Below are 26515 nucleotides of genomic sequence, written 5' to 3'. Positions count from 1 at the left end.
TCAGCAAAACTCTATAAAATGAGAAATTATATGAGGAAGAAAATTTTCTATAAGTATTATAGTCAATAGCTACAGCCAAAATATGGGCATCTTTGGGATGAGATCAAGAAGGGGTGAAAATAGCAGACTGGGTAAATGAAAAATACCAGACAAATTTTACAAAACATATCTCTGGCTATAAGTATTAAGATGATTTTGCTATTAGTCGTTAGTCAATCAGATTCTAAAACCAAGGGCTAATTAATTATCTCAGGGAAAACTGGAGAGTGTTAGCAGCAAAGTCTTGTTTTAAAAAGCAAAGAAATAAACTTCTAAGCCATATGTTTGCTCTGTAGACAAGCAAAGAGAAGCAGCGATGAAAGCAGGAGTGGTAGTAAATTTGTTCAAAATTCCTCATCTAGTCAATTTGGCTTTAAAAAATGCATAGTGACTAGACTGGCCCAGTGTATTCTTTAATTTACAGAGAGTTTCTCACTTGAAAGATTACGTCGTTCAACTGAATAACTGTCACAAATACTGTAGGTATTTTACTCATATATTTTTGTCTTTACCACTTTAGTGCAGGCTTATTTGACTTCCAGCTGCCGTAAATAGGGTTTTGTTTTGTTTTTTTTCCTTTGCCTGAGGTTTATCTATGGCTATTCAGTAAGCTTCAGCAACTAAAGCGTGGGGCCAGTTGTGCTGTAGATTAGGACCACTTGGGAGCAGTGCTTAACCAATGACTACAGGGAGTTGATGAAAAAAATATACCAAGCTCCATGTCCCTTGTGTGGGATGATTTAGAGGCATGATCTTCACATTGGCTCCTAGTGTTTCCCTAGCAGAATTAAGCTTCACCAACACACAGCGAGTAGCTGGCTTAATAATGTGCCTTATCTTATTTACCAACACCTACTAAGTGATTTCTTCACCTTTCAAATAAACTACTTGCAAGAGATCTTTGTCTCAGGGTCTACCACTGGAGCACCTGAATTAACCTGAAAATCAACTGAGCAAGTTATTTCATATAATGTAAATCTATGTGGATTAAATTATCTTATTCCATAGATGCTAACACAAAATAAACAGTTTATTCGATGAATAGATCTCTAAAAGCTCTGCCTGTAGAAAGGGAGAAATCGTGAGCTTGAGTGTTTTGGTGAGTATGAGACAATAAATCTCATTCTGGTGTAGCCATTTTCAAGAAGAGTGGATGCTGTGAGTGGCAGCTTGTAGTTCTGGTCACTAATACAGGCACATGTACTGAGCCATAGTTTTGGCCTCTACTCCATATGTACTGCACAGCTGGCTAAGCTGCTAGAGGAGCCTACTGCAGAAGACAGCCTGCTGGGCTTGAGATAGAACACACCTGCTCCTCATTGCTTTCTTCTGGGACATTCTATGTTAAACTGCGTCATCTCTTTTTCAATAAACACAGGGCTCAGTTATGGGAATACAACAGCACTGGGTGCCAGGGATAGAAAAAAAGCCAGAATCTACAGAGGCAAGTTGATAGGACATTATTCTAGACAAAAAGAGAGTTGTCTGCCAAGTTATATTGGCCACACATTCACTAGCATTACTGAGACATCCATAATCCTGCAAAAGAATCCTGAGAGAAATAAAAGCTCAATTCTCAGAGGACCACAGATTTGCATTTATTTCCAGTGGCCCATTGTTACTTACATGGCTTGCTACTGAGATCTTTCAAGCAAAATGTTGGAAAGACCCTGCTGGAAACTTCAATTCTTTTTTTTTTTTTTTTTTTTTTGCTTTTTGAGACAGAGTTTCGCTCTTGTTACCCAGGCTGGAGTGCAATGGCACGATCTTGGCTCACCGCAACCTCCGCCTCCTGGGTTCAAGCCATTCTCCCGCCTCAGCCTCCCAAGTAGCTGGGACTAGAGGCATGCGCCACCATGCCCAGCTAACTTTTGTATTTTTAGTAGAGACAGGGTTTCACCATGTTGACCAAGATGGTCTTGATCTCTTGACCTCATGATCCACCCACCTTGGCCTCCCTAAGTGCTGGGATTATAGGCGTGAGCCACCACGCCCAGCCAACTTCAATTCCTACCTAAGTTTATCACCTTTGTCCCTAAAATTAAGTGTCCTTAAGCAGCATTTCCACATATATAGAATTAAAATAGCCAGATAACAGTACATTGTTTTTGGCTCACATTCTTCCAGATTATTTTTTCTTATGAACTTTCTGTCTGTTGATTCAAGCATCCTGAGCTATTGAGAACTTCTGAGTTCTCAAGAATCAGAACTCACATTCAAGAAAGCTAAATGGTTCTTGAATAAATATGTGAGTTTTTCCCGAAGCAAGTGAAGCTGCTATTGTGAGTCACTGCCTCTTATGACTCAATATGAGAGTTGGGAGAGAGCATAGACACAACATCCCTAAGATATCTCTGAACAAGTGGGTCTGGTGCACAAGGCTTTTCTCTCATCAATATCGTTTCTCTTTCCTCCACCCCAGTCCCTCCTGAGCATCTTTCCAAAGGCTATTGACTCTCCCTTCTTCAGTAGAGACAGTTACTTTTTGATACTGTGTGTTCAGTCTAATGTATATATTGCAGGATATAGGATTTACAAGAAGATTGAACTTGGTCCTTTCTATCACCTGTAGCTATTTCTCCTTAACTCCTTGATCTTGATTATCATTTGATCCACAAGCCTGGTTTACAACGAGGAAAACATGGGCACATTTAGATGGAACATGGTTGTGTTTTACCAAGGTTGAAAGAGCAAATGTGGTGAATAGAGAAGCTTTCACAGTTTTCTCTAGGGATTCTGTTAGTTTCCAAGAAATTGCTACATAGTTATGCTCTATTATCTAATACCTTTCTATTATCTAATGCCTTTCTGTTATCTATTCATCATATTAAAGAAGTTAAGAGCAATTTGTTGAATTCAGGCCAAGAAGAAGGTGAGAAACTGTGTGACAATAATGATGAACTTAAACATTAGGTTATTATGGAGATTCTTGTTAAAACCTTTAGAGGCAAAAAATAAATTAGGCCAACTTTGATTTTGCCAATACCTCAATAACTCTTTTGGTGATAATCAGGAGTTGTTTATAAATGTCTGTATACATCAATTTGAGAAAGAGAATCTTACAGGATAGCTCAATTTCTCTCACCAATATTCAATAGAAATATTGAAAACACTGTTATAGAAAAAATATTCATGACACATTTGTTGAAGATGGTAAGGTAGATTTTATTCAAGAAGAGCCATGATGGTAGGTGTAGGCACCACTGCGTTGGGATCCTGCAAAGGGGAAAATAGATTGGACTCAGCTTCAACTCCAACAAGAACAAGGGGAATTTATAACCAAGAAACTGGGCACATGTCAGTGGATGCAAAATTACTAAGAGGAAACTTCTTGGCAAGGTGTCAGGGCCCCGGCGGCAGAGAGTGGTTGGCTCTTGGATGATAATTTACCCACAATGGTATAGGGTTGAAAAGAAAAGTTTTCTTGGAAAGAACACTGCAGCAGAGTACAGCGGGAGCTTCAGCAAGAGAAGACTGAACATGCTGTGGTGGATTTTCTTTAGGCATGTTTATGGACCTTAAAGCAGGAACTTTATGGTAATTTGTACCATGTGAGTCACATAAGTGATGTTCAATTATTACATTTGTAGTCATTTTGGTACCTTGATATCAGCAAGGGTTTCACAATGAGTTCTGAAATGCATGCATTCCAGAGATGTATAGATATTCTAGTTACTTATAAATTCTTGGGAAAGAAACATGTACTTGAAGTGGCTTTAGATAATAGGGAAATTTAATTGCCTCTGAATTCTTCAGATAAGGGGTCTTTCCTCAGAGGGTCTGCTTGATGGCCACCAGGTGATCTTTTTTCTTCTCAGAAGCATCAAGGATAAGGTGTTTCTAGGTAAATTAACTTGATAGAATCATGCTGAAGGCAAAAAAGAATGATAAGATATGAAGAGTAGTTACATACCAAACATGGGAGATTTTCCCTAAATTGACTTAGTAAGATTCTTGCTTGAGCTGTATGCTGTAAGGGCAGAAAAGGAAGCCTGAGGTCAGGCCTAGTCAAGTAGAGGACTCAGAGGAGTATGATTAAAGGTTCTTTCCAGAGAAGAGAGTCTTTGTAAGCACACATGTAAATTTCAAGTTTCTAGTTGCCACATTAAAAAGAAACAGGTAAATTAATTTTAATAGTATGAATATTTATCTCAATATATCCAAGCTTTTTAAATTTCGATTCAATTAATATAAAATTATGAGATATTTTGTAATATTTTTGAACAAAATCTTTGAAATCTTGTGTCTGAATTATAATGATATCACATCTCAAATTGGATTAGCCACATTTCAAGAACTCAAGAGCCAACATGACCAGTGGCTGCCATATTGGACAGCAGGTCTGTGTGCCATCTGGACACAAAATTCAAGGATTAAAGTACTGTTATTCTCATACTCAATAAAACATTTATTGCTCAGGTGGCATTTCTATAATACAGCAATGAGAACTCACAGTGGATAAAACCATTTTCCAAAATAAATTGCTTATGTTTAGGCACTAGGTCCACTGCTCGGCACTGTATGTCTTTGAATTGTCTCAACTTGCTCCTTGGCATCTGTAGAAGGATACAGCAACTTTTATTGCTTGTAGGACATGATTTGTTTGGCATTGAATAGGTAAACAATAATAGAAAGTATGGATGGTGTAAATTTTCAGTGATGTTTACATTACGCATTTGGGAGTTTTTAGAACGGGAACAAAATTTGCTCTTTTGTCACCTCCCCCCCAACCATGCTTTATTTGTTGAGATAGCTTCATGACTACAAAGAATACTGCAAAAATATTTGGTAGGGCATTCTCCTTTCTTCTACCAATGTTTCTTGATAATCAGTAGCAAGAAAGTAAAGGCAGGGGGAACCATTTTTTAATGGTGCCAATTTCTTTGTTGTTTTTCTGGTCAGTGCCTGCTGCAAAGAATATAGAAATGGATGGGTCCCAGTTAGCTGTCCCGAGCATAAAACTATACATCCTGAGAAGATACCAGTCTCAGTCAATTCTATCTAGCTGTGAAGCATCAACATTTGAAACTGGAATGCCAGTCCCTGGAATGCTTATAGAGACAAAAGTTAATCACTAGAAAACACTCTAGACCTTTATCATCTCAGAGATGGCACCAGAGAAATCTACATAATAAACTTACTAATGTTATCTATCACTAGTCTCCCTATATAGTTGCTTTGCACACTTTACTGCCCTTAGAAGCTCAAAGTTCTTTCATTTCTTTTGTTATTTTTCTAAACATTTATTTTCTTTTTCTTGTTAAGATGCTCTGTCAGTCGAAATTCTAACTACTCCTTCTAGTTACTCATTTCAGAATGCTCCCATGTGTAAGCAGAATGCACAGGTTAATACATTTGTGTTTGGTTTTCTCTCATTAATCTGCTTTGTTTTTGTCAGTCTAATTTACAGGGCCTAAGAGAGGGAGGTTAGGAGGGAAGAAGGAACAATACATTTTTTTCTCCCCTACAGCAGTGAAAATGTGGAGCTATTTTAAGCTACTAAGATTTCTTTGCTCTTTCTTGTTGGAGTAATCTAGTATATCTCTTTTACCCTTTGCATTCCTTCTTCATATTTCAAAGGGTTTTGCTCAACAAAACAAACCCTATGTAAGAATGTTCTCACCACTTTAGTTTCAGTGGAGAATATAATTGGGATGTTCTATTTGTCAATATTTACTTTTTAGCTCAGCAAGACCTGCAAGGATCAATCGATGAAACTTCAAATACCGAAAACCATTTTATGGTGACAAATATTCTACATTAAAGTATCTCAGTTTTCAACAAATTTTATACAATATTCCTTGCTAAGCCCTAAGTCAAATACCAAGATAACCTTTAATAACTCATGAAAAAGAAAAATTAAAAAAGAAAATAAACTTTTTTTGTATAAAAAACTCTAGGAAAACAGTGGGTTCTATTTATAGCTGAATTGTGTTGTATTTAAAATATTTTCAACTTCAGGATTTTGTTTATTTTACCAATAGACATGGGACTCTAATTTAGGTATAAAGCAAATTCAAAAATCTTTCCCCAAACATTAGATCTTGTCACAAAGTTCTCAAGTATGTTACTCTATTAGAAGAATTTTAAATTCAGAATCAGAGGAGCCACATCTCCTATGGATTGTTAGAAACTTAGAAATATATTATAGGAAAAAGAAATGGTAAGGAATGGTAAAAGCTGATGAGAAGATATTACTGAAAAATGTGTTAAAATCATTTTTTAAAGCTGCGGAATTGTATAACCAGATCTACTATTGAACTATTGTTAGTAGGAAGAGAAAAGAGATAACCTGGACATGGAAATTGTGCTTCTGAGAGTGCCATAAAACCCAACAGATTTTAAAAAACTAGCTTTTTATAATAAAAAAGAAAACTTTACATTCGGATGAAGACTCATTTCCAGAAACATAGCCACTAAAAGTCTGCCATATATATATACATATATATATATATATATATATATATATATATATGTGTATATATATATATATATATTCTGTTTTCAGTCATACATTCTTCTCATCACTGCCAGTTTCAAATAGACATATATATATGTGTGTGTGTGTGTGTGTGTATGTGTGTGTAATTGGCCAAAGAGTTCGGATCACAAACTGTAAAGTAATTGAAAGTGTACTATATTTATATTTATTAATTTTGTTGGTATAAGAGTGTGTGTGTGTGTGCGTGCGTGGTGGGGAGTAAGTTTCAATAGGTTCACTTGAAATCAGTTTCCCAAACAGGATTTCCTAAAACATCTTAAGGCATTCAGAATAATTTTTTCTACTCTATGGAATATTATTTACCTCAACCCCTGAAAGTTTTAGGTAAATAAACACATATTTTGCATCCTGTTTTCCAGTTTTCATTATGAAGTAGGCAACACATTATTAAAAAAAAATAATCTGGCCCCAAGATTTTATATTCACAAGAATTTCAATGTTCCTGCCAATGTATTTATTGGTTTCCCTAATATGGTGTATTTAATACTCCCATCTTAATCCTGCCTAGAAGTCAACATTCTCTCTCCATTACTATTCCACAAATATTCCAAGTATGTTCATATAAATGCATCTCACAGCCTATTCCTATGCTTTAGAAGTTCTATTTGACTGTGTAGGACTTCAATATTTAAAAGCCTCACTGTATACCCTTGCTTTTCAGTGATTTCCTGCTAGGATGCTAGTATTTGATTTGGAATTCAAATAGTTTTATGTTTGAGAAAAGAAAAAAAGACATGGAAATACCTTATAAAAGTAGAATAACTTTTTTCCTAATATAAACATCAACTCTATTCAGAGGGTAGATGTTTAATAATTAATTAATCTATTGAACATAATTTAATAGTTATCTAGAACCTACTATGGACAAGGCTAGTGTGCTGCTGATTACGGTGTAGGGGTGGAGGAAGAAATATAAAAATGAGTAAGCTTCTTGATATCTAAAAAGGGTTAAGCTATTAGTGAAGATAAGATATACATAAATAATTACAGTGCAAGGAAATAAATAATAAATACCATGAGGCTGGAAGAAGTGTTTTGTATTCAGAGAAGACATAATACACTCAACTGTGATGATTGGAGGAGATTTCAATCAGTAAGTGACATATTAGAAAGCCACAAAAGATGAATAAGATTTACAAAGCAGGCACAGCAGTCAATGAGACAAACACGAACAGCAGCTCAGACTTGGAAAGGCCTATGTTGTATTCAGAAAATGATGCTTACCATGAGGAGAGCAGAGGTTCCCTGCAGTACAGCAATAAATCATCTTGGGAAGGGCCTCAAAGGACTGAGGAGTTAGTCCTTGGTGAAGATGGACTATTCACAGTGATTTGAGCTGTGAAATCACATTACAAAATAGTGTTCTTGGAAGGAAAAGACACTACTATATGATTATAGAGAGAAGATTAGTGGCAGAGCCTTGTTAGAGAAAGAGAAATCCTGTGAAGGATACAAAAAGATATTGTGAAAAACAATCAGTCAAGTGTTTGCCATAGAGGAGCAGGAAAAATAAAATGCCTACTCTGAGAGACTGGTGCATCATTAAAAAGAGAGCATGAGGCTGAGGGAGGAGCAGCTTTGTCAGGGAATAGGCAGTCTAATGACAAATAGAGACTGAACTGTGCATGTGTAGACGTCCAATGGGCCAGCAATAAATGAACACTAGAGGACAGGGAGGCCCTGGAGCATTAAGATCTATGTCTTTGTGTAAGCAGTAAACTTTGCAGGTAAATATTCACTGATTTGAAGCATTCCTGAAGATTGAGAGAGCAGGCCATAGGAAATATAACAAATGCAAGGATAGGAGACATCCAAAGGCAAGAATCTCACCAATATTCTGGCTGGTTATGTGCATGAAAGAAAACAAGATAAAGGAATGGAACGTGTAAAAAAAATTCTTTGTTTTGAAATTCACACTAATTTTTGTATACTCAATTTGCACCTAGTTGGGATCCTACAAATTTTTGGTTAATATTCTTCAAAATATGATGTTATGTCACACTAAGAAGCCGTGAATTTAGAGAAAGAGCTGAATATGGTAAGATGAAATACTCAAGGAGTCAGATAATAATAAGAGGTAAAAGGAAGTCATGTGAAGGAGTCAAGGAGGCAGGTCAAAAGGGAAAACAGTCAGAATTAATATGAGACCGAAAAAACTCATAACTTCACAGAATCTAGAGTGAAAGGTAAGGAGGAGAGATTCAAAGACCAGAATAGCTATGCAGTTTAAGAGTGGAGCAAGCAAACGAGAGGTACCGAAATGAAGCGGTAGCTTAATGCCTGGGAAATGTCTAGCTGATGTGAATTTAGGCATGTGTAAGCTGCTAAAATGTCACCGTAGCGTTTTATTTATTTTCTCGTGTTTTATTCTATTACTGTTGTTTTGTAGCAGTAGGTGAAATTTCTTACAGAACTTCTATATGTCATTGACTCCCAATTTTGATTACTCATTTGAATGACCTCAAGAGCTTTACTGATTACTGAGGTCCAGGCTCTTCCTGTAACGGGGAGCATACTCAGCTCCTTCCCCTTCCTAAGTGGTTCTTAGCGTCACTAACCCCAAAGAATGGGGAAAGGGGCCCCTGCAGGCACAGTGAGTTCGACGTTACCGTGGACCCAAAGAGTTTTGCAAAAAAGCAATTTATTAGCCAGAAAGACAGACAGCTCCCACGCTGTTGTGGGAGGGGACCCAGAGAAGGAATCCCTATAGGAGGAGCAGCGGGACTTTTAAACCTTGAGTTATTTCCTCCCTGTTCTTGTCCAATGAGAGGAGATCTTTAGAATTTCTGGAGTGAGTGATCATTGACTCTGGTACTGGATTGGCCACTTGGTCCACAACTCTGAGTTACAAAGCTCCTCCTCCCAGAACTTTTGGGGGCTTTTTTTGGACAAAGGAGCCCACCTGGCTTTCCTGACGTAGAGTGCCCACGGGAAACTCAAACAAAGAACGTTACCTTTGAAACCCCTCTGGTTGCCTGATAAGGCTTGGATCTGGGAAACTCCTGCCTGTGAAGCCATGCCCCTCAGGGACCCAGGAAGAGTCTCTCTGGTTCGCGGATGGAGACATGGAGCCAGGAAACTCCTGCCGTTGAAAACATGCCCCTCCTGGACCAGGGAAGAGAAGTCCCTCATTCCCACAAGACTCCATTTTTATTCTCCTGGGTGCTGTTTGGGCATATGGAGTTTAGAAGCTGGTTCTAAACTATCCAATCACTAGTAGATTAGGTGATTCTACTGGCCAACACTGAGAACTGCTGTATATGTAAAGGAGACCAAAATGGAGCTGCCCACAGGGAACAGATTAGAACCTGTTCACCACAGCTCACATTCTGACTCATTCAATCCAGCTTGAAAAGCAGAATCCCAAGAGTCATATAAAAATACAGAATCCTCAGTCCCACCCAAAATCCACTGAATATGAATCTAAGTGTTGAATTCAGGACTGAGCATAAGTGATTCCGATGAACACCTGTTTAACATTTACTTCCACAGCCCTCCCTGACCCACACTTTATAAACCACTGCTACAAGTAAAGATTTTGACTTCTGCTGAGTTCCTAAGCTTCCTGTGATCTCATTAGGTCATTTGTGATTCAGGGTTATTAGTTTCCATTCCTATATTAAATAAAAAATACTCTGATTTTCATTAATTGACAGCTATGAACTAAAAATTTTGCTGGTGCCTGAAGATTCAGTGTCACACTATGGTCTTTGTCATTAAGAAACCATCCATCTAGTGGAAAAATGAGTGAATAATTATAACTTGGTAGACACAGGCAGGAGATCAAGCGCTGAGCCCAGATAGTCTATGTCAAAAGCTTCCGTGATGAGAGAGATCGTGAGAAGAATGCCTGCTGGAGACAGGGCAGGAGTGCGTAAGAAAGGCAGGAAGGAAACAAGCAAACTGGCAAATAGATAATACTCTAAATTCTGCTTTTAAGATTTTAAGATTTGGCTAAGATAAAAGCTTTCTCTGGGAGGTTTGTGATGTATCTCATCTCTCCTTCCCTTTGGAGTCTTGACTAATGGAAGATACACCATTAATCTATAACTTGGAAGTCTATAACCAAGTGAGGACTATTGTTCCACTTGACAAATCTGGACAAGCCACCTATAACCCTCAAACTGTACATTCTTTGTATAGGTCTAAAATAACTCTTTGTACTGGAACTCAGATGCACATGTCTAGCACTCTAGCAATAAATCTGACAGTCCATGTTCACAACAAATACCATCAGGCTAGATTCTTTTGGATTTTTCCCCTACAGACTTTTGGAGAGAGTATGGCCCTACTTCCTTGATTTTAAAGTTTTGACCTCTAAAACTTTGAGAAAATAAAGTCCTATTGTCTTAAGAAAAAAAAAAAGAAAGAAAAAAAAAGAAAAGAAAGAAAAAAGAAAACTCAGCTTGCAGTGTGTGTCACTGTGTTTCACCTACTCAGGAGTAGGCAGAGGATCTGGAACACAGTACTTTTGAGAACATAGCTTAGAAAGTTCTCCTGATCTGTTTATCAGTTTGGAACAGGACATGTGAGATGATTCAAGAAGTGAGTCTATATCTTTAAGGCCTGCAGTTCTGCCTCCTAGTAAAATGAGTTAATTGTAATCTCTGACTAATAATGTTGACTAGTCCTCCCTCTCTGGAAAAAGGATTGAAAGAGGATGGAAGTGGAGAAAGCTAGATAAGCAGAAATTTCCCTTCAAGTAAACTCATGACAAAGACCACTACCTGCTTATTATTTATTCTCTAAGCTGGGCTTGGTGCCATGTGCCTGTAGTTCAGCTGCTTAGGAAGCAGAGGCAGGAAGATCACTTGGGTGTAGGAGTTCAAGGCTGTAGTGGGCTATGATTCTGCCCATGAATAGCCACTGCACTCCAGTCAAGATCTTATCTCTAAAAATAAATAAATTAATAAAATGTTATTCATTCTTCACTTCCTTCTTAATTACATTACCCAGATATTGTTGAGACTGACAAAGTGCCCAGTTTAGAAGCAACATTTACCAGTCAATTTGAGGCATTCATGCATATGGGACAGACTTCTGAGCTATCCAATGTTACAAGAGGTTGCTGAGCAGAGCTTGCAGAAAGGTTTTCTAAAACAATGTCATGCTTTAAGATCTTAACAGCTTTTATACTTAGCCTTCTTATTTCTACTATCCTGGAACCTAAATGTGTTGGCTAGAGTCACAGCAATCATTTCATGAGAATGAATATGAGAGTAGCCTAGGCCATAACAACATGTAACCATGTTATCTGTACGATTTTGTGACTTATCCATTACTAGAGGAAAACAAATTCCATAACATTTTTAAGCACCGTTTTTTTAGTGTCTGTGGCAGTGATGTCTTTGTTACTTGTAGGATAATATATTTCCTAACTGATACGCTCTTCTACACAGGAAGAAAAAATATAGTCAGTCTACTTCTCTATAGTGCAAGGCTAAAAATGTGGTGTGAAGGTACAGATGCTTTTTTTAAAAAACTTAGTATAATCTGTTGATTTATAAATCTGTATGTTGCATCATATTGCAGGCCAAGAAAGTGTTGAATATAAATAGCAAATACTCTATAACCCGAAGAAAGAAATGGAATCACAAAATTCTCAAAAATCTGAACTAATTTCCTAAGTAAGAGAAAATCACATTCTTAAACAATGCTAAAAGGCAAAGTTACCATTTCACATTAATACAATTTCTACGATTATTTTAGAGTAAACACCTTCTTCATTTTCTCAATTATTAGGTGAGCAATTTCCAAAAGGCTGCCCCAGGAAGTGTCCATGAGAGAATGTGTTGGTCCCTTAAATGGAAGTGACAGCTGTTAGATAATGCTGGAGTTCTGGCTTATGCCTTCTGACCACTCACTGTGAAAAAGTTGTGATGAGTCACCTTATGCCAGGAGTATAGAAGCATCCTTTATGAAGAAAAGTGATGAAAATACCAACAATATTTCTCTTTTAAAATTGACTGAGTAATTTAAAGAAATCTGCATGATTATCCTCACATTTTTTTAAAGGAGCTGTTCATCATTGTGGCCACTCCATGCTTTTTATAGCTTTGGTTTAAAATTAATGATGATCCTTAAGCTCTAATGATCAACTTCATAATAATGTTTTCCACAAGCATTTAGGGATGCAACATTAGGCACCAATTTGACATTACTCAACAGTAACAATATTTGACTATAGAGATTGAATGCACAATGTAAGCAATATCAACAAAAAAAAAACCATTTTTATTAACAAATAGGGAATTAACCATAGAAAAGATGATATTTTTCCTATTGTTTTATTTAATAGGGAATTAAATTGTATAATGTCCTGATGTTCTGGTGTAGTTCTTAGTCTAAGGAATATCTGCAACTTGTGAACATAAGGGTTTAGGGTTCTTAAATGAAGATACCTATCACAGATCTATTTTCCAGGTGTTACCATTTCACATTAATACAATTTCTACGATTATTTTAGAGTAAACACCTTCCTCATTTTCTCAATTATTAGGTGAGCAATTTCCAAAAGGCTGCCCCAGGAAGTGTCCATGAGAGAATGTGTTGGTCCCTTAAATGGAAGTGACAGCTGTTAGATAACACTGGAGATAATGTTAGATAATGTTAGATAATTTTTAAAATTATCAGGCTTGATAATTTTAAAAAGTGCTTTTGCTAGAAGCAAATGTGTAAACTGGGGATGGCAGCCGACTCAGAATACTTTTTTAAAAACTTAGTGGGAAGCCAGTGTGGTTATCCCCCTCTATACTTTAAGAATCACATTTTCCAGATTATTTAGCCTTTAAAGACCAATGCAGTTAGAATATGTGACTGAGCCTATAGCCCATCTAAGTCCACCAACTGAGGAGCAAATGAAATAATTCACATAATTCCCATGATATTTTTGATTCAGATAGAAGCAGGTTTGATAATTTTTGCGTTTTAACTAAGAAAACCATCAGATAAATTTTATCACTGAAAAATTTAGCATAGTCAGGGACGGAAGAAGATCAGGAGCATCAAGACTCTTTTTCTATACTCTACACATTTAATAGAGTTATGTGGTCTTAGTTCCATATATAATAACCCTGTGAAAATCAAAACAGAAGACTCCAATCTGGTTCTGACAGCCCTTATTTCTCAAATGTCAATTCTTCCTATACCAACAAGCAGAAATGCGGTTTTTGTTTTGTTTTCTACCAAAGCTGAGCAACAAGAAAACATCGTCACTCCTTTTGTCACCTACTTTATGTACCCTGTTTGTTTTAAGCTTATAGATCCTTTTCTGCCTAATTATGACCTACTTTAGAATGCCAGAGACTGTAAGACACAGAATCAAGACAAAGCCTCAGGAAAATGCCAGCATTGTAGAGACCACTGAGCTCTCACTGAGCCCATTTATCAGACTCCTTTGTAGTTATATGTCTCCGAACCCTTTCCATTTCCACCCACTTGTTGCAATTGAATTTGGTAACCTTTGATGTCATGCTTCCAAAGTTGATGAAACTATGAGATAAAGGTCCCTAAATTATTAATTAAAGGAAAGTTGACTGTCAATCAAGAGCAAATGTTTTGGACTTAACATATACAAGAAGTGAATTGTCATGTTTAAGCCCTTACATATTCTTTTAGGATTTATTGGTTACAGTAGCTAAATTACCTGAACTAAACAACAGCAAAAATCATTAGCTTTCTTTTATCTCTGTGATATCCTGCTTATTTGGAGGCCCTCTAGAAAGCCTGTCTCTTCATTTCTTAGTTCTCTACATTAAATTTGTCCCCTCCCACATTTGCCTATGATCACGACATCTAGACATCTCTTCCAATAGAAGTCAACTGGATATTATACATCTTAGAAATCTCTTCCCATAACTCCAACCTAGTCCCTCTTTCAAAACTGCCATATCCCTGCCTGATATCTTCATGAACCTACTTATTTGTTAAGTATTTAGCTAATTCACTGAAATATGGAAATACCCAAATGTGAAACATTACCCCTCAAAAGCTAGCACCTTTAGATTTTGAACTCTAATACACTAATTGAAGTTAATGACTAACATAAGAAATACAAACCAAGTAACTAACTCTGGGAAGACTACAAGTTTAGGAAGGCTTTTGATCTCTCATGTCACATCGTATGATGTGTTTCTTATTTAGCAGTCTGTAATGTGTGCCACGACCACAGCACTTAATTGGAAGCAACAGGTTAGGCTTTAAGTCCTCACTTTATTAATCATATCTTCACAAGTACCATCCTCTGGATCTGCTAACTCCATTCCCTGCACAATCATAAAATTTATATTCTCTTGAGATGTGTAAGTTGGCTTTCTTCCAGTATAGACATTAACTTCCTGTCTTCTTCTCTCTAACGACACCCTGCCGACCTATGAAGCAGTAAAGAAGAGGAATATGAAAATGTCTGTGAATATCCCACTTGAAAAATCACTTAGAACATACCAAAACCTGCACCAGGATAAACTGAACTGTATGATCTTGCTGAGGATTACCAAATAATGTCTTACCCTTAAGCCTCTCTTACTAAAGTGTGCTTGATTTACTAGAAAGATATTCAGTTGAGAAAGTCAGGTCATTAACACAATAGGTCAAAAGTGTTAGTGTGCTTTTTTGAAAGTTTTCCCATACAGCTACATACAAAGTGGCTGTTGTAATAGGTGATTTGCTCCACAGAGAGGCTGTTCTGGATATGCAGTGTGAACAAAAAAAGAAAGTCTTTAAAATGGAAATGCCCAATGGCCTAGATTATTCTATTTGAATGCCTACACAAGCCTAAAAACCTGGCAGCATATTGGGTTGTGTTAGAGAGGCCAGCTCAGACTCCACTCTATCCTCCTTAGAAAGTACTCTGGTCTGTTTCCCAGCGAGCTTGTGAAAGTGTAGGGGCTGGGAGTGCCTGCCAAATGGCCTCGTGTTATCAGGGCCCCTAATATCCAATTCACTTGTATATGGCCCTCGTGCGTTAGAGCAAATTGCTAAAAATGCCATAAAAAGAGTTATTGTAAGGTTATAGAGGTTCTGAGAGGTGATTGATGCCTTAATTAGGCCTGTTAATAGTCTTCATAGCGGTGTGTTGTAATAACTAAACAGTCAGGTTGGGATTTAGGGTCACTATATTAGTTTGTTGAGTGCCACTAAATGAGGTTTCCTCTTCAGAACCAAATTATAATTTTATAGCTAACTCATAAACTTAACTCAGCTTAAATACTATTTAAAGGGCTCAGAGAGGTGCTTATTTACCAAGCGTTGAGCCACTAAGCTCTAAGCTGTAAAACTTGAAGTCCAGCTATTAGAATTCTTAGCCTTGATAATAACCACATTTTAAATAATGCTGTGTATTTCATAAAACAGAAAAGGTAAATTATAATACACTAAAGAGAAAATTGCAAGTATATGCATACAAGTGTAAAATAACATTCACTATTTCTATCAATTTAAAAAGAAACATTCATAACTACTTCCAGTTCTCAGTGTTCCTATTAGGTTGAGTCTAATTCCAATCAGTAGTGTGAGGAGGTAACTCGAATATATTTGGTTTCCAAAGCACTGTAAGAAAATATATCTTCAGTAGTTAAAATTTAATTTAATATGAGAGTCTCTACTCTTTTAAATTTACATCTTATTTAATTTTGTATTTGATTTATAAAGACTCCAGCATTCATCGCATTATTAACAACAACTACAACAAAAAGAAAAGCATCTTTTGTATAAGTAAGAACATAAGTGGCTGGGTGCATTGGCTCGTGCCTATCCCAGCACCTTGGGAGGCCTAGGTGGGCAGATCACAAGATGAGGCGTTCGAGACCAGACTTGCCAACATAGTGAAACCCCATCTCTACTAAAAATACAAAAAAGTAGCCAGGTGTGGTGGTGTGCACCTGTTCTTGGGAGGTGCTACTTGGAAGGCTGAGGCAGAATTGTGTGAACCCACGAGGTGGAGGTTGCTGAGCCAAGATCACGCTGTTGCACTTTAGCCCAGTGACAGTGCAGTACAAAAAAAAAAAAAAGAACATAAGCCTGCTTAAACTCTGCTCCTTTGATAGTATAATTGAACATTCTATTTTTATTTAGCCTTACACCTAGAAGATGCTTTCACTGTGACCTTACATATGCTGTATCACCAGAACAACACACCTGTGGATAGGTAGTACAGGCATTTCTAACTTAAAGAGAGACAAAGCATATCATTACCTGAATCAGAGTGCACATCAATTTCTGATACCTGGATTCTATGCACGAAACCTTCTGAGAACCAATTCTCATAGTATATTGATAGAGCAGGTGAGCTAATTAGGAATATATAATTGGTATGGTTTGGCTGTGTCCCCACCCAAAATCTCTCTTGAATTATAATCCCCATAATCCCCAGGTGTCAAGGGAGAGACCACGTAGATGTAGTGGAATCCTGGGGACAGTTTCCCCCATGCTGTTCTCATGATAGTGAGTGAGTTCTCATGAAATCTGATGGCTTTGTAAGTGTTTGGTAGTTCCTCTTACATTTATTCTTCTTTCTGCTGCCTTTTGAAGAAGGTGCCTTGCTTTACCTCACACTTCGGCCATGATTGTAAGTGTCCCCAGCCATGTGGAACTGTGAGTCAATTAAACCTCATTTCTTTCTAAAATACCTTGTCTCAGGCAGTTCTTTATAAGAGTGTGAGAACTAACTAATGTAACAATTAAAAACAAAGCTTTAGAAACATGGTATCTCTGCTTTGAAAATGGAGACAAGATGAAAACTAATCCCTACCCACTGATCCTCTGAGACGTAAGTCAGCCTGGTTCATGGGAGCAACTTGAGGGTAAGCATTAATGGTGGGATACAGAGGCTGTGCTGGCATGAAATGTAGTTGTTGGATCCAAATAAGAGGTCTAGAAAAAAAAAGTGGAGATAAGAAAATGGATAAAAATAGGTTATAAACAACAGAAATAAAAGGAACATTAAGAGAAAGTAGTTCAGAGTAAGTAGTGATGGATGGAAAAACTTTTGAGATAGCACACCTGAGTTTGCAGTAGAGTTTTACATAGTCCTGGCACATGTCTGCACAGACAATGTAATAAATGTAGCACAATGGAACTGTAGTGATGACATATGACCAGACTGGTGCTTTCAGAATTGATTATTAGAATGCCTTATAACTAGGATGCCTGTAGAAAGAAAACTGATGTTGGGAATTAACTGAAATGTTCATTTATCTTTTATTTGGTGTCTTAAATCATTTTCTGTTATAATAACCGAATACCACAGACTGGGTAATTTATAAAAAATAGTTTATATAGCTCACCATTTTGAGAAGTCCAAGAACATGGTGTCAGGATCTGCTAAATTTCTTTCTTTCTCCCTTTCTTTCTTTCTTTCTTTCTCTTTCTTTTCTTTCTTCCCTCCTTCCTTCCTTCCCTCCCTCCCTCCCTCTCTCCCTCCTTTCTTTCTTTCTTTCTTTCTTTCTTTCTCTCTCTCTCTCTTTCTTTTCTTTCTTTCTTTCTTTCTTTCTCTCTGTCTCTCTCTTTCTTTCTTTCCTTTTTCTTTCTTACCTTCTTTCTTTCTTTTTTTTTTTAAATGAAATATTGCTCTGTTGCCAGGCTGTAGTGCAGTGGCGCAATCTTGGCTCACTGCAACCTCCACCTCCTGGGTTTAAGCAATTCTCCTGCCTCAGCCTCTCAAGTAGCTGGGACTACAGGCATGCACCACCATGCTCAGCTAATTTTTGTATTTTTATTAGAGACAGGGTTTCACCATGTTGGTCAAAATGGTCTCAATCTCCTGATCTCATGATCCACCTGCCTTGACTTCCCAAAGTGCTGGGATTGCAGGCATGAGCCACCACACCTGGCCCCTACTAAAGGTCTTTCCACTGTATCATGACATGGCAAGAGTTATCACATGGCAGAGGTTGCCAGCTCAGGTCTCTCTTTACAAAGCCAATATTCCCCATTGTAAGTTCCCCACCCTTATGACACAACCAGAGATTTCTCCCCCTCAAAAAATTATTTTATGATTGTAGGCAATAGACTTGAGTTCTAAGTGAGCCCAAAAACTTGTGTCAGCATAACATTCAAGAATAACACATTAAAGAGACACTGTAGTAAACTATTAAACCTAGATTTTGAATCAGAAAGCAAATGTTATAATACAAAGGATGGGAACTCAGATGCAAATTTCAATTCTGGTTCCAAAAAGTATTTTCTAGTCAATACAGCAAAATTTGGTAAACCACTCTGTAGTGCCTTACCCCAAATTTTCTAGATATTAGTTATTCCTTCAGGATCTAATTACAGAGGCTCAATAAATGACAACTGTTGTTTTACCTCATTATTTAATATGCAAATACATGACATATATGAAACCTGAACATGTCATTTCTCTCTATATACACTTCATCCTGTCTTCAATGTCTGTAAGACAAAAATATCAATTATTAAGCAAAGTCTATAAACCCCTGCTAGACCTCATCTCTGACTTAGGCTCCAGCCTATTTTTAATCACTGCCTCTTTACTTCCAGGCACCCCGTGCTTTGTTTTATCATCTTTTCATGACTTTGCCCACATGCTGTTTCCTCTGATTAGAAATTGCTGTTATCCCAAACATAAAGACTCATTCATGATTTCTCTCTCCCAAGAATCTTTCATTTCCCCCACCCCTATACAAAATGAAGTAGGTGCCCTTTTGCTCTGTTTCAAAGTACTCAAGCTCACATATATTTTGGCATTTTACTGCATTTGTTTCTCTAATTTTCTGTCTACTTGACTCAAATTCCTTGAGAGAAAAGACTGTCTTCTATACCTGCCTCTTTGGGACCTGGCTCTGAGCTGGCCATATGGGGATTGGTCAATAAATGACTGTGGAATGAATCAATCAGTCGTTGATAAATGTAAAATGTAAGTTTGAGTAGAAACAGTATATAAATTAGAAAGATCCTTAAGGTACATGAGAAATTTGACACGGGAATTCTCCCTCTCTGGAAAGGCTCTTAAAAAATCTGGAAAATTTTACATTCAGTAAGATGTGTCTAAAATCCTGCTATAAATGAATTTCTCTCTGGCCCTAGGACTCTGAGATAGGAGGAGGTGCTTGTCTATTACCACCAACTAGTTCTTGCTGAGATTTTCAGAGCATTGGTCTCTATGAATTTTTCCTCACTACAGAATCCTACTTTTAGTGGCATTTTAGCCTAACCACAAATGAGATCATTTCTAAATATAGAATCTATTTTCTAATACATATAACTACTTCTGATTCCAGATGTTTTTATGTACTAGAGCCCCCTGGGAAATTTAAACCAATTATATAGGCAATAGCCTGGTTACTTAAACTTAGAAAAAGTAGTTTTTCTATCTTCTTTTTACTTCTTGTTGAAATAATTTAATGTTTTGTTGTTGTTGTTGGAAAGTCTCACATAATTGCTTCTCCTCCATTTCATTTGATTGAGGAGGCCTGACCACTAGGAGTCATTACATTAACCACTCCTCCATGTAAAACAATGAACTGTTCTTGGGCAAAGCTCTTTTCATTGATAATAACATAAACTCATTCAAACTAGCTTTAGTTAAAAGAGGGAATTGATTATAAGTAATAAAGGGCAGTAAGTTTAGTCAGCTCTGAAGACTTAGGACCTGGAAAACAAACTGGAAACAAAGCAGTCCCTCTACCTCATTTAAGAATACAGTAGGCTTCATAAATATCTTCCTATGAGAAGTATCTGTTTATATCCTTCATCCACTTTTTGATGGTGTTGTTGTTTATTTTCTTGTAAATTTGTTTCTTATAGATTCTGGATATTAGCCCTTTGTCAGATGGATAGATGGCAAAAATTTTCTCCCATTCTGTAGGTTGCCTGTTCACTCTGAGGGGAGTTTATCTTGTTGTGCAGAAGCTCTTTAGTTTAATTAGATTCTATTTGTCAATTTTTGCTTTTGTTGCAGTTGCTTTTGGTGTTTTAGTGATTAAGTCTTTGCCAATGCCTATGTCCTGAATGGTATTCCCTAGGTTTTCTTCTAGGGTTTTTATGGTTTTAGGTCTTACATTTAAGTCTTTAATCCATCTGGAGTTAATTTTTGTATAAGGTGTAAGGAAGGGGTCCAATTTCAGTTTTCTGCATATGGCTAGCCAGTTTTCCCAACACCATTTATTAAATAGGAAATCCTTTCCCCATTGCTTATTTTTGTCAGGTCTGTCAAAGATCAGATGGTTTTACATGTGTGGTGGTATTTCTGAAGCCTCTGTTTTGTTCCATCTGTCTGTATATCAGTTTTGGTAGCAATACCATGCTGTTTTGATTACTGTAGCCTTGTAGTATAGTTTGAAGTCAGGTAGCGTGATGCCTCCTGCTTTGTTCTTTTTGCTTAGGATGGTCTTGTTTATATAGGCTCTTTATTAGTCCCATATGAAATTTAAAGTAGTTTTTTCTACTTCTGTGAAGAAAGTCAATGGTAGCTTGATGGGAATAACACTGAATCTATAAATTACTTTGAGCAGTATTGCCATTTTCATGATATTGATTCTCCCCATCCATGAGCATAGAGTGTTCTTCCATTTGTTTGTGTCCTCTCTTATTTCCTTGAATAATAGGGGTTTGTAGTTCTCCTTAAAGAGGTCCTTCACGTCCCTTGTAAGTCGTATTCCTGGGTATTTTATTCTCTTTGTAGCAATTGTGAATGGGAGTTCACTCATGATTTGGCAGTTTGTCTATTATTGGCGTATAAGAATGCTTGTGATTTTTGCACATTCATTTTGTATCCCGAGACTTTGCTGAAGATTGAGGAGATTTTGGGCTGAGATGATGGATTTTCTAAAGATACAATCATGTCATCTGCCAACAGAGACAATTTGACTTTCTCTCTTCCTATTTGAATACCCTTTATTTATTTCCCTTGCCTGATTTCCCTGGCCAGAACTTACAATAGTACATTGACTAGGAGTGATTAGAGATGGCATCATTGTCCTGTGCCAGTTTTCAAAGGAAATGCTTCCAGCTTTTGCCTATTCAGTATGATATTGACTGTGGGTTTGTCATACATATCTCTTATTATTTTGAGATATGTTTCATTAATATCTAGCTTATTGAGTGATTCCTCAAGGATCTAGGACTAGAAATACCATTTGAGCCAGCAGTCCTATTACTGGGTATATACCCAAAGGGTTATGAATCATTCTACTGTAAAGACACATGCATATGTATGTTTATTGCAGCACTGTTTACAATAGCAATGACTTGGAACCAACTCAAATGCCCATCAATGATAGACTGGATAAAGAAAATGTGGCACATATATACCATGGAATGCTCTGCATCCATAAAAAAAATAATGAGTTCATGTCCTTTGCAGGGACATGGATGAAGCTAGAAACCATCATTGTTAGCAAACTAACACAGGAACAGAAAACCAAACACCGCAGGTTCTCATTCATAAGTGGAAGTTGAACAATGAGAACACATGGACACAGGGAGGGGAATGTCACACACTGGGGCCCATTGGGAGTGGAGGACAAGGGGAGGGATAACATTAGGAGAAATACCTAATGTGGAGTATGGGTTGATGGGTACAGCAAACTACCATGTTTGGTACACAGGTACATGTATACCTGTGTACCAAATTTGTGCATTCTGCACATTTGTCCCAGAACTTTAAGTATAATAAAAAGAATATAGTATTAGGTATTTCACTCTGTGTATAGACATTTCATTAATTCTTTTCTTAGCCACTGCCATTTCCTCCTTCTTCATAAAGTGGCAGAATGTGGTTGCTTTAAAACTCATTAGTTTACATATCTTCTCAGCTTGAATTGTGGAATGAAATTAATTACATATAATTTTTTTTTTTTGAGACAAGATCTCACTTTGTCACCCAGGCTGGAGAGCAATGGAGTGGTCTCAGTTCACTGCAACCTCTGCCCCACAGGCTCAAGTAATTCTTTGATGTCAGCCTCCCAAGCAGCTGGACTACAGATGCACACCACCATGCCCAGGTAATTTCTCAATTCCAGTTCCAAATGCTTGAGAGAAAGAAGCTAAATAGCTTGAATGGGTTGGTTGTCCAGCTTAACCAACTGTAACTATAGGATGACCATTGCCATGGATGGCCTAGGACATGGCAAGATGAGTCCTGGTCATATATGAAGATATATTGTGTATGTTTTGTAGGATAGATCCAACTGGAACAGCTGACTACCATGCAGAACAGTATTTCTATCCAACATAAATTGGTGGTTTTCTGTACTTGCCATGTACCAGTAGAGACATTTACAACCGTATATTAAGTACAATTCCTAATGTTCAAGTGCAGCACATGAGAATCACATGCTTAGTCTCCATTACTTAGCACTGAAAATTACAAGTGATGCAATTCCCTTATTCTTCTTGGCCAATGCTTTATAAGACTATCCCGCTATGTCCTGCTGAATGACATAATCTAGTAATAATTAAAATATAAATGATCCTGGTACTTCTTTAATTTTTCCCTTGAATATATATTCTAGAACCCTCATCAAGACGGATGCTATTTTTTATTTTTAAAAAAGAAGAATGTTTTTTGGTCTCTGGTGCTATGCCAAACACTGTCCTATATACTTTACTTATAATCAGCATACTTAATCCTCACAACAATTTAAGTTGTGTATAATTTTGTATGATTTTATAGGTGAGATAAAATGAACAAAGATTTAAGTATTATACTTTGTGCAAATCATACAGCTTGTTAAGGGAGACTTAAAAATTGAAACCGAGGATGAATTTGAGGCTCAAATCAGAACCACAGCCTATCTCTGCATTGACTTTTGTTAGTTATCTTTGACTTCCTAACACCTTGGACATTACCAGTGCTAATTCAATACATCAAATGTGTATGGTAGAATTTTTTCTAACTGACTTCCTTTTACCAGTTCACTATATTAGATCTTTCTCATGTCTTGATAAGACATGAAAAACATTGGTAAGTGTCCTTATGTTTCTCTTTCCGATATTTGATATGTTCAATCTTTATGACTGTTTGAACTTGCAATTTAATTATATAATATTATTAAATAGGATATTAAATAGGACTGATTAAACAGAATCATGAAAACATTTATTTCTATAAAAAGCATATTAAGTGTTTTGCAAGAATTTGAGGAAACAAGCCACCATAATAATTGCCTTTTTAAGTAGGATTGGAAAAATGTTATAAAAAATTAGAAAAAAAATAATTTCACAGAATGATGGGCAAGGGATAATTAACAAGTACCATTAAGTGCTTGTTCCACTTTAAAGATTTTATGACTGGAGGTGTTGGTGATGCATTATTGATATGATTATGCAAAAATGTTTATTCCAATCAATGGAGAAATGTTTAAAGTCTGCATAAAAATTGTCAAATAAATATATATTTATATGTTGTAAGCTAAAGTAAGATGTTTACAGCAGACATAACTATTTTTAAATTCCACTTTCTAAATTTTATTATCGATGTATAATACAGGTACATAGTTTTTGTATACATGTGATGATTCAACACATGCAAATAATTTGTAAGGATCAGATCAGTGAACTTGGGATATCTATCATCTAAAATACTTTTGTATTCTTTATGCTATAACAATTCAAATTCTTCTTTTCTAGCTATCTTGAAATGTACAATAGATTATTGTAAACTAAAGCCACCCTACTGACCTATGTAACACAAGGTATTATTTTTTCTATCATATCATATATTTCTACCACTAATCAACTTCTTTTTATTTTACTATTCCCCGCCACTTCTTAGCCTCTGATAACCACCAACCTACTCTCTATGTAAGAGAGCCACTTTTTTAGCTTCCATATATGAATAAGAACATGTAATATTTGTCTCTTTGTGCTTGGGTTTATTTTGCTTAGCATCCAGTTCATCCATGTTACTGCAAATAACAGAATTTTATTCTTTTTAATGGAATGATAGTATTTAATTGTATATATGTATTGCATATATTTATATTTTATATAAATGTATTTTTATATAAATGTATACCACATTTTCTTTATCCATTCATCCTTTGATAGGAACTTGGGTTGATTCCACAATTTGGCTATTGTGAATAGTGTTGCAGTAAGCAGAGTGTAGACATCTCTTCGATATACTGATTTCCTTTCTTTTGGATATATACCCAGTAGTGAGATTGCTGGATTATTTAACAGTTCTTTTTGTTTGTTTGTTTGTTTGTTTGTTTTGAGGGAAAATTATACTGTTCTCCATAGTGGTTGTACCAATTTACATACCCACCAACACTGTGCAAGAATTCTTATTTCTCTTCATTGTCATCAGCATCTATTATTGCCTATCATTTTCATAAATGCTATATTAACTGAGGTGAGATGATATTTCACTGTCATTTGATTTGCATTTGTCTGATGATTGGTGATGTTGAACATTTTTTTAACATATGTGTTAGCCATTTGTGTTTCTTTTTTTTGAGAAATGTCTATTTAAATCTTTTCTTCATTTTTAAAATTGGATTATTTGTTTTTGCTATTGAGTTGTTTGAATTTCTTATACATGTTGGTTATTAATTTCTTGTCAGATGCATAGGTTGCAAATATTTTTTTCCATTGTGTTGATCGTATCTTCACTTTGTTGATTGTTTTCTTTGTTGTCCAGAAGCTTTTTAGCTTGATTTGTTTCCATTTGTCTATTTTTGCTTTCGGTTCCCTATGCTTTTGAGGTGTTACACAAAAAAATCTTTGCCTAGACCAACTTCCTGGGAAAAGACAAAAAAATCATTTCCCCAAAGTTTTCTAGTAGTTTCATAGTTTGATGTCTTAGACTTAAGTCTTTAATCCATGCTGATTTGATTTTTGTGTATGATCAGAGATAGAGGTCTAGTTTCATTCTTCTGCATAGTTATCCAGCACCATTAATTGAATAAACTGTCCTTTCCCCATTTTACAGCCTTGAAACATTTGTCAAACATGAGTTGGCTGTGAATGTGTGGATTTTTATCTAAGTTATCTATTTTGCTGCCTTGGTCTATTTGTTTTTATGCCAGTATATTATGCTGATTTGGTTGCTATAGCTTTGTAGTAAATTCTGAAGTCAGATAATGTGATGGCTTCAGTTTTGTTCCTTTTGCTCAGGACTGTTTTGGCTATTCAGAGTCTTGTGGTTCCATACAAAATTTAGGATTATTTTTTGATTTCTGTGAAGAGCATCATTGATATTTTTAAAGGATTTGCATTGAATCTAAATTGCTATGAGTCATATTGTCATTTAAAAATATTGTTTCAGTTCATGAAAAGTAAATATATTTTTATTTTTTCTATCCTCTTCAATTTCTTTCATCAGTGTTTTTTATTTTCCCACTGTAGATATTGTAATTCTTTTGTTAAATTCATTTCTGGGTATTTTATATCATTTTTGGATATTATAAATGAGATTGCTTGCTTAATTTCTTTTTCAGATTTTTTTTGCTGTTGATGTATATAAGTACTACTGACTTTTGTATGTTGATGTTTTTGCATGTAAATTTACTGAATTTATTATCAGTTTCAACAGTTTTTTTGTGTTGAAGTCTTTAGGTTTTTCTATATTTAAGATCATGTTATCTCTGAATAAAGCTAATTTGACTTCTTCTTTCCAATTTGAATCCCCTGTATTTTTTTATCTTGCTTAATTACTCTGACCAGGACTTCTAGTATTATATTAAATATAAGTACGGAAAATGTCTTGCTTCAAATCTTAGAGGAAAGACTTTCAACTTTTAACTTTACCCCATTTATTATAATGATAGCTGTGGGTTTGTCATATATAGCAGGCTCTTGTTTCTTTATTCAGCCAATCTCTGTCTGTTAATTGAAGCACTGAGTCAATCTACACTCATAGGCAGATTCCTGTGAACAGAGGACATCAAACCCCTAAATTCAGCTGAGTCTTCTTTTGTAGTATTCTGGCACCCTTTTCTGAAGGGTTTAACTTTTGTCTTGGAGTTTAGGTTTTTTTTTTTTTTTTTTTTTTTTTTTTTTTTTTTTTTT

Source organism: Sapajus apella, unplaced genomic scaffold, assembly GCF_009761245.1.
Source record: "Sapajus apella isolate SASKATOON/1434 unplaced genomic scaffold, GSC_monkey_1.0 scaffold72, whole genome shotgun sequence".
In the NCBI taxonomy this organism is placed as follows: domain Eukaryota; kingdom Metazoa; phylum Chordata; class Mammalia; order Primates; family Cebidae; genus Sapajus; species Sapajus apella.
Note: the sequence above shows the minus strand (reverse complement) of the source record.